This window comes from Sapajus apella, unplaced genomic scaffold, assembly GCF_009761245.1.
Source record: "Sapajus apella isolate SASKATOON/1434 unplaced genomic scaffold, GSC_monkey_1.0 scaffold2, whole genome shotgun sequence".
NCBI lineage: Eukaryota > Metazoa > Chordata > Mammalia > Primates > Cebidae > Sapajus > Sapajus apella.
This window is the reverse complement of record NW_022436942.1, coordinates 43392860-43402546: the sequence shown is the minus strand read 5'-3', so window position 1 is coordinate 43402546 and position 9687 is coordinate 43392860.

The following is a 9687-nucleotide window of genomic DNA, read 5'->3' as shown; positions in this document are numbered from 1 at the left end:
TTTCTGAAGGGTGTTCTGGGTGGTGCATCATAGAGTAATATCTTGAATACTGTACTATGCATTCATCCTTTATAACTCATTCTGAAAACTTTAATTTTTTCTTTTTCTTGCCTATGACTAAAATTGTTTAACTAAAAGAAAAATATGCTAATCTAATTTTTACAAACTAACTTTTTTGTACAGCCCTTTTTGGATAATAAACGTGAATAACTACAATTTATTGACTTTCCCGCTATGGGGGTTTAGAGTGTGTGTTTATGTATGTGATTTTGCATATTTTTGCATAAAACTACCCTAGAAATAGAATATAATTTCCTCAAAATATGTGGATAAATAAGGTATTTGTGTATCGAGGACATTCCACTTTCCCACTACATCAAACTGTATACAATTTTTGTGCTCAGGATTATAGAAAACTATAGAACTGTAGAAAGCTAAAAATCAGTATTTGTGAGTGATGAACAAAATCCCTGGTAATCATCATTAAACATAAGAAGTAGCACTGGAAAATATGAAAAACTTTGAGATAAACATTTTATAGTTAAATTTTTTAAAACTGCTAAATGTTTTAGGATTGTGTAATGAAAAACCACTTCTATTAATATATAATTTTCAAATCATATATGGCATATTATATAATAATTAGATATTTTATTAATCTCAAAAATAAATAAAAATTGGTCTTTTAAATACACCCTTAGAATTGTTTTTTTTTTTTGAGATCAAGTCTCACTCTGTTGCCCAGACTAGAGTACAATGGCTCATTGCAACCTCCACCATCCAGGTTCAAGCAATTTTCCTGCCTCATTCTCCTGAGTAGCTGGGATTACAGGCGCCCCCTGCCATGCTAATTTTGTATTTTTAGTAGAGACTGGGTTTCACTATGTTAGCCAGGCTGGTCTCCAGCTCCTGACTTCCTGATCCACCCACCTAAGCCTCCCAAAGTGCTGGGGTTACAGGTGGGAGCCACTGTGCCAGCCAGAAAAATTTTCAATAGAAATCTTATCTATCATTTTCATGACTGAAAATAATTGTTCTCATTTGCGAAATGAAGGCATTAGTAACAGTCGCATAAGGTTAGTATAAGATTCAATTACATAACATATGCAAAATGTAAAGGGCTTATACTATTCCTAATGCATTGTCACTCTTCATTAAGCATTAATGCTTGTTTTTGGTGTTAATGTAAAATCACAGAATTAAAAAAATAGCTAAAATGTATGAAATCATTATGATTCTTTTAATATTTGAGAATAACTTGTAAAGCTCACATCCTCCAAAATTAAAGTGTTAGTCCAAAAAGACATTTAAAAATTCATGTGTTTACTTCTGTTTGTCGATATGGAAAAATTTCACAAAACTCATATTTTATCCATAATTCACCAATTACATTTTAGATGTCACATATTTGCAGTATTTTCTGATGTAACTGGATTTGTGCTTTCCTTTTCTGTCACTTATTTTTTTTTGCTAAGATCACTTGAAAAGACCAAGGCATCTGTTTGCTAATCAAATTATAGCTCACTAAAGACATTTTAGAAGATAGAAATATTGTTTTCTAACTATAAGTATCTGAATGAATAAAATAATTGAACACATTATTTTGGTCATTTCCTTTAGGCATGAGGGGTATGAACAAAGTCTAAGTAAAATAAATTAATTTTATAATGAAAGATGATTATTCAGTGTATGTAGTTTTTAATTGTGTGTCTTTGAATCAGGACTTGCAAAATGTCTCTATTTGCTCCCTAAATTGCATATTTTATGCAATCTTCCTTTACTCATAGGCCTCAGCCATGCTGTGCTGTTAGCTAACTTTTAAAAATTATTTTCCATAGGCCATGGTTCTCCTCATCTTAATGTTTTTGCATCATATGACATGTTATTAGATTATTTAATTCACATAAGGGTCACTCTGCAGATTAGATATCCAACATGAAATGTGAGTAGTCTTCAACGTTAAGAAACTAGCTGAGTCAAGTACATTGAAATTTACTTGGAATATGAATGAATAGGTCTGGGACAGGCAATAATGCAAATACATAAATAAAGACTGTCTCCTAATAAGATTGAAGAGTAGTTAGATGCTCAGTGCATTTCCCTAAGTAAATAAAAAAGGTACCATGTTATCCAGAAGTTCATGAGAAATGCCTCTGGGAGGGAAGTGGAGGAAAGTGCTTCTTACATATTTGTAGAACATAAACAATTTGAGAAGATATTTGATATCTGTTTGTATCTCAGACAAGGAGAGAATTACTTTTTAGGTTTCATTTTATCTGAGTAAAAATGAATGTTTAGGCAAAGAGAGAACTTTAACCTTCAAAACATCATTGTGAGATAGCATGTAATTCTAAATCTTTATGATGTATGCATCCTTATATGAAAAACAAAATAATAAATATATTCAGAATAGAACTTCTGATTTGATTATATGTAGGGTGGTTTATCTCAATGTGACTAATTTACTAATGAATTTCTGCCTGTTTCATTACTTCCATTGCTTATCCTTTATATTTCATTCACTAGTCCAATGTTCTGTCTAGTGTAAACTCATATATAATTAAAAGATTTTGCATTGCTTCTGAAAATCATCAAATATCCTCATATGGACTATAAAGTTAACTTGATTGGGAACTGTTTCTGTCAAATATGTGGATTTGAAAGTAGTAGATAATTTTTCATGGCTGTAAGAGTTGTTGTGTTTTTTTTTTTTTGTTCCTAATAGATTTGTTTTAAAAGCTTTATTTCTGTGAAACTTATCTACCAGCAATGATTAGCACTGAATTGATAATGAAACAGATGGTATTTATGTATTTTTGAGTTGGTCTGTACAGTGGGGGTGGGGAGGGAGAGTGAATGATGATATCAGTCAAATAGAGACAGAAAGAACGAAGGGGGGATTCCTGAAAGATAAAAACGTAAAATATTCTGTTGCAATTTTGCCCTTAGTCCCTTCATTTGCATTTCTATTAGGGCCCAAGATAGCTGTCTTTAAATTATTCCTTTATACTCCTCCTATCACCATCTTTCCCTGGCTTGAGAGACAAAGCTAGGGTAGATGGGTGTCCATGTATAGAAATGAATTCCACATTAATAGCAAGAGGACATTCTGCCAGCATGGGTCCTTGTATACCTGTCCCTATTCTTCCTGATGATTAAAAAGTATAAATTTATGCCATGTAAAATTTGATGGTAGGAGGGTTATAACTTAGCTAGTTGTATTGTAAAAAGTTGTGTTTCTTTCGTCTTCCAATATTTCATAGAATTGTGTGCATATTGCTAATGCTGTCTTCTCTCAATGGTACAGCAATGCTTCAGATTTGGTCTTAGGTAATTTTATTGCATGTCATTAAACAATGTACAGGAAACTATCCTTGGAAAATAATTTTTTTTACATGACATGTATCTGGAATATTTCTTTTTTTATTATTTATTTTTTATTTCACTTTAGGTTCTGGGGTACATGTGCAGGTCATGCAGGGTTGCTGCATAGGTGCACACATAACCAGGTAGTTTTCTCCCTCTATTCCTCCTTCATCTATATTCAGCATTTCTCCTCATGTCATCCCTCCCCACCATCTTTAACCCCCGCTGTCCCTCCCCCAGCCCTCCCCACTGCCCCCAGCCCCCAGTGTGTGATGCTTCTCTCCCTGAGTCCACGTGTTCTCATTGTTCAACACCCACCTATGAGTGAGAACATGCAGTGTTTGGTTTTCTGTTCTTGTGTCAGTTAGCTGAGAATGATGGTTTCCAGATTCATTCATGTCCCTACAAAAACCACGAACTCATTGTTTTTTATGGCTGCATAGTATTCCATGGTATATATGTGCCACATTTTTCTTGTCCAGTCTATCATCGATGGGCATTTGGGTTAGTTACAGGTCTTTGCTATTGTACACAGGGCTGCAATGAACATATGTGTACATGTGTCTTTATAATAGAACGATTTATAGTCCTTTGGATATATACTCAGCAATGGGATTGCTGGGTCAAACTGAATTTCTATTTCTAGGTCCTTGAGGAATCACCACACTGTCTTCCACAATGGTTGAACTAATTTACACTCCCACCAACAGTGTAAAAGTGTTCCTATTTCTCCACATCTTCTCCAGCATCTGTTCTCTCCAGATTTTTTAATGATCGCCATTCCAACTGGCATGAGGTGGTATCTCAATGTGGTTTTGATTTGCATTTCTCTAATGACCAGTGATGAGCATTTTTTCATATATTTGTTGGTCTCATATACGTCTTCTTTTGAAAAGTGTCTGTTCATATCCTTCTCTCACTTTTGAATGGGCTTGTTGTTTTTCTTGCAAATTTGTTTTAGTTATTTGTAGATTCTGGATATTAGCCCTTTGTCAGATGGGTAGATTGCAAAAATTTGTTCCCATTCTGTTGGTTGCCAGTTCACTCTAATGATGGTTTCTTTTGCTGTGCAGAAGCTCTGGAGTTTAATTAGATCCCATTTGTCTATTTTGGCTTTTGTTGCTGATGCTTTTGGTGTTTTAGTCATGAAGGCCTTGCCTGTGCCTATGTCCCTGATGGTTTTGCCTACATTTTCTTCTAGAGATTTTATGGTATTAGGTTTTATGTTTAAATCTTTAATCCATCTGGAGTTAATTTTAGTGTAAGGTGTCAGGAAGGGGTCCAGTTTCTACTTTCTGCACATTGCTAGCCAGTTTCCCCAACACCATTTATTAAACATGGAGTCCTTTCCCTATTGCTTGTTTTTGTCAGGTTTGTCCAAGATCAGATGGTTGTAGATGTGTGGTGTTGCTTCCAAGGCCTCTGTTCCATTCCATTGGTGGTCTATATCTCTGTTTTGGTACCAGTACCATGCTGCTTTGATTACTGTTGCCTTGTAGTACAGTTTGAAGTCTGGCAGTGTGATGCCTCTACCTTTTTTTTTTTTTTTTTTTTTTTCCCTTGGGACTGTCTTGGCTATTCGGGCTCTGTTGTGGTTCCATATGAAGTTTTAAAGTGGTTTTTTCCAGTTCTGTGAAGAAGGTCATTGGTAGCTTGATGGGGATAGTATTGGATCTATAAATTACTTTGGACAGTATGGCCATGTTCACAATATTAATTCTTCCTAACCATGAGCATGGAATGTTTTTCCATCTGTTTGTGTCCTCTCTTATTTCATTGAGCAGTGGTTTGTAGTTCTCCTTGAAGAGGTCCTTTACATCCTTTGTTAGTTGTATTCCTGGGTATTTTATTCTCTTTGTAGCAATTGTGAATAAATAATTTCTAATGCCTAGGACATATGATAGATTGGCTGCTATAGGATGTGTAAAGAAAACACTGTCCTTGGGGAACTAGAAAAATTTGACTTTAATAAAGTAAATTTACTATAATTATTATCTTTTTGGTTGCTATCTTTGTTTATATTTCTTTCAATGGTGATCTTAAAATCAAGCCTTAATCTTTCAATAATGTGTAATTCCTGATTCCTAGAATCCCAGACACCCTATCTCAAAAAGTATACTTGAGTGAAAATTTAAATATCGAATTTATTCTGCAGTTTAAAACAGTTTCTTATTTTGTGAAATACTTTCATGTAGTAAAGACTTCAGTAATATACCAGTTCTTTTTCTTTTTCTATGCTGACACGTTGCTAATGTATGGAAGATGGAAATGTTTTGTGAAAACAATTGATCTTGAATGGGGTCAAATTTTAGTTCCTTCAAATATAATGCTAAATTGTTAAAATTTTCATGGGGCATAAACAAACATTTCAAATATACTGCTTATGTTCACAAATTGACGTATTAATGAATTTTCCTCAACATGGTTTTATCACATAAATCCCCTAGGGTTTATTATCTAAAACTCCTAATCTGTTTGAAATTGCTAGGAGGGTGGGGATTATGCAGGTTATCAGGTTACTCAATACTGTTCTTCATATGCTGGCATTTTTTTCTCCAAAGCATAAAGCATCTTAACTGAAAATGTTCTTAAATGTTATTTCAGTACAAATTCATGCCAAAGACATAAAAAAAAAAAAAAGACTGAGTACATTTGAGAGTATAAGCAACAAAAAGAGGTCTGATTTATTTAGTGCAAACTATATACAAATTAATACTATAAGGATTTGTTCCCTTAAGTAAACCTATAATGCTACAAAAATATTTTGATTTTATTCTTCAAAAACAAACAAAAATAAGCTGAGAAAACCAATAGTCGGATTTATTTATTGTTTTGGTAATATACACATTTTAAAAAGTCCCTGCAGCTTCACACTTAATTTTTAAATTGTTTTGCAAGTACTGAACATCTCTTTATACGAGAGAAATGTATTTGAAGATGTATTCACATTTTCACTAAGGTTTCTATTAAGGTTAATAGGCCCTTTTTCCATGTCAACATCTCTTGTAGTATAGCTAAATTTATGCTTAAAGGATTGCTTATTCACTGCAATAGTTGGACTGAAAAGATGTAGAAAAAGGAAATGTTTAAGGCACTGGAATTGATCGGTTGCTCAATACAACGCTGGAAAATGTTATGCAAATCAGAAAGTTTAATAATAGAAATAAAACCTATATGCAAAATGAATCTTCTGGGAACAACTGTAACATGAAAAGATTTAATACTTCAGCAACTGCTATTGATTTTTCTTTGTTGTCTCTCCCTCTTCCTACCAGCTGGTGAACTCCCTTAATGACATCTCTGTATGAGCTCATAATTTGCATTCACATTTGGTTGTAATAATGTCAGATGTTAAAGACTTCTCAGGTGGCAAGGAAGAAAGAGCATGGTCTCGCTTACTTACTTTGCCTCTTCTAGCCTGTTCCTGCTGCCAATGCTTCTTTGGCCATTGGGTATAAGAGAATGGCAACTTACTTATTTTGCTTTTCTTCTACTTTTCACGGTAAATTTATAAAACATTTCATCCTCTCTTATATTCAGAAGCAGACAAGACATATTATGCCAAGAAACAGGCTTTTAAAAAGCTTGGCCTTGAAGAATTTAGTAACTTTGATCTCAACAGGGTGCTCACTGTCTCTACCATAACCTGCATTCTCTGGCAAGCTCTGAAGACTGGGCCATATGTCAATCAATACCTCATACAGGCTGTACCTTGTAAAATCATTATACTTTGGGAAATTTATAGTGAAGGAAAATGTTTTTTAATAAGCGTAAAACTAATATGGCAGCCGAAAAAAGATAATACGTTTGGAAGTAATTTAAAAGACAGAACATTAAGTCAGAAATTCTAGATTCAAAGGCATTCACTGATTCATACAAACATATAGTCATTTATTCATTCAACAAATGTTTTTCAAACTCCTACTGTATTCAAGGAACTATGATGGGAGCATGGAAATTGCAACACATAGCTCTTTTCATCAACAATTAACGGGTTCAGAAATGGACAATGTTATCTTAGTATCATCTCAGTATAAACTTAGCATAAAAAAGAGAACAGAACAGCAAAACCACTGCACAAGATGACTTTGTAAAAAGATCATTTATCCTGCTACTGAATAATAATGTCTTGGGGAATATAAATTTGTCATTATTCATTCTTTTTGGAAGATCTTTCTGAGAACATAAGAACATATACCAAATACGTCTACCATCTATGTATATATGTATGTATGCATGAATGTATGCATGTATCTATCCATCTATCTAAAAGCAAGGTTAATACAAAGACACTGATTAATATTCTGTAAGTATTTTTTATTATATCGGTTTACGGAATATTATATCTGTTTATTAGAATAAGTCGAAGTTAACTAGTCTAGAACTATGGGACTGTAAGACTGGATAAAATACAAAACCCAAGTGCATGTTCCCTACCAGGGGTAAACTTTAAATCTAAAGATGTGGAATGGTTAAACTGAAAGGATGGGAAAATATAAATAGCATCAACCTAATCAATGAAGGCTGGGATAGCTATAATAATATCAGACAAAGTAGACCTTAAGACATTTTAAGAGAAGAAGATGACTTTTCACAGTGATAAAATGGTCCTCCAGGAAGACATAGAAATTTTAAATCTATGCAAATCCAATTTCATAGCTTTAACCTGTAGGATAGAAAAACCCAACACAACTTGGAGAAACAGACAAATCCACAATCATAATAGAACACTTTCCATAGTCAATAAAATAAGCAGAATACTCAGTCATGATTCAGAGGGTGTGACATCACAATTAACAAACCTGACCTATTTGATATTATTTTCCATTCGTATGTGTAGCCAACAATGAGAGAATACAGATTCTTTCCATGGAGCATTTCATAGAGCACCATGGAATATTGCAAATGTAGCATTTGTTGACATTATGATTAAGTGTCACCAAATTTCATGATTGCAGTCACTCAGCATATGTACTCTGACCACAGTTAAATGAAGTTAATATTAACTAAAAGACAACTAGAAAAAATAAGTTTCACAATTACAACTTACTGTGCAATTGATTCTATCATACGTAAGACATTGATTCTATCATATGTAATTAAAAGAAGTCAATTTTTAATATTTTCAAATAGACTCCAGATGAAATTTAAAATGGAAAACCTGCCATATGTAATATTTTCTTAAATGTTTTAGAAATATTTTAAACATGCTTTAAAACAACAACATATACGAAGTAACTGGATTTAACTTGAAGGTATTCAGTTTCTCAAGTTCAGTCCTGAAGGCAACACTGGGCAGTGATTAAGCAAAGATTAATAAGCCTGGTTGAGATCCTATCATGGCCTCTTGCTGGCTATACAATCTTAGACAAGCCACTAAACTCTAACTAACTCATCTGCAATACGGAGATAATGATGCTACTTACTGCTATAGCCTGGCCATAAAGATGAAAAAAGATAATGCTGATGAAGTGCTTTGTACAAAGAAAAAAAAATTTAGAAAATTTAGTGGTGTACATCCCACGCACAGTATTTTCCTGCCATTTAGTTGCTTCAATGCCACAGAATACATTAGACAAGATATTTCTGGAGATCAGGAGACATGCCTTGAGGCAAATATTTTTCACAACACTGTAGCAATTCTTTAATTTCCCATCTAACACTTTTGCCCTCAGGAAAAGTTACATTAATAAATCCATGATAAAATTTAAATACCACAATTTTGAACATAATTCACTTGGTAATAATAACTCATAAATTATTATTGTTTGCTTTTTTCTTTTCTTTCTGTGTCTGAAACAGACACCATGATAGCTAGGTGGCACTCAGAGTCTTCTGTTTCTTGGTGAAAATATTAGAGTTCCTGGAAGTATTAGATGTTCAAAACAAGCTAAAAAATTTTTACATTTGTCTGGCATTACTGTGAAACTGAAGGATAGGTAATATAATAAAAGAAGAATTATGAAATCATAGGTGTGTCTACTATTTCTTTGCTTTAGAAACTCTGACATCTGTTAAGAATGATGTACTTTAAGTGTAATATGTTCACTATTCAGAAAATTATACTTTGCCTGCTGACCAGTACAACAAGAATAAAATGGACAAACTTAAAATCTTTAAAACAATAATGCCCAAATGTGAGAAATTTAGCATTAAAGAATGTCAGTTTGTATTAGTGTTCTATTGCTCAGTAAGAATGACCTCAACTTCAGCAGTTTAGCATGATATCCATTAGCTCACAGTTTATTAGACAAAAGTTCAGGCACAGCATGGCTGGGTTCTCTCTTCAGGAATTTCCTAGCTAAAATCAAATTGTTAGAT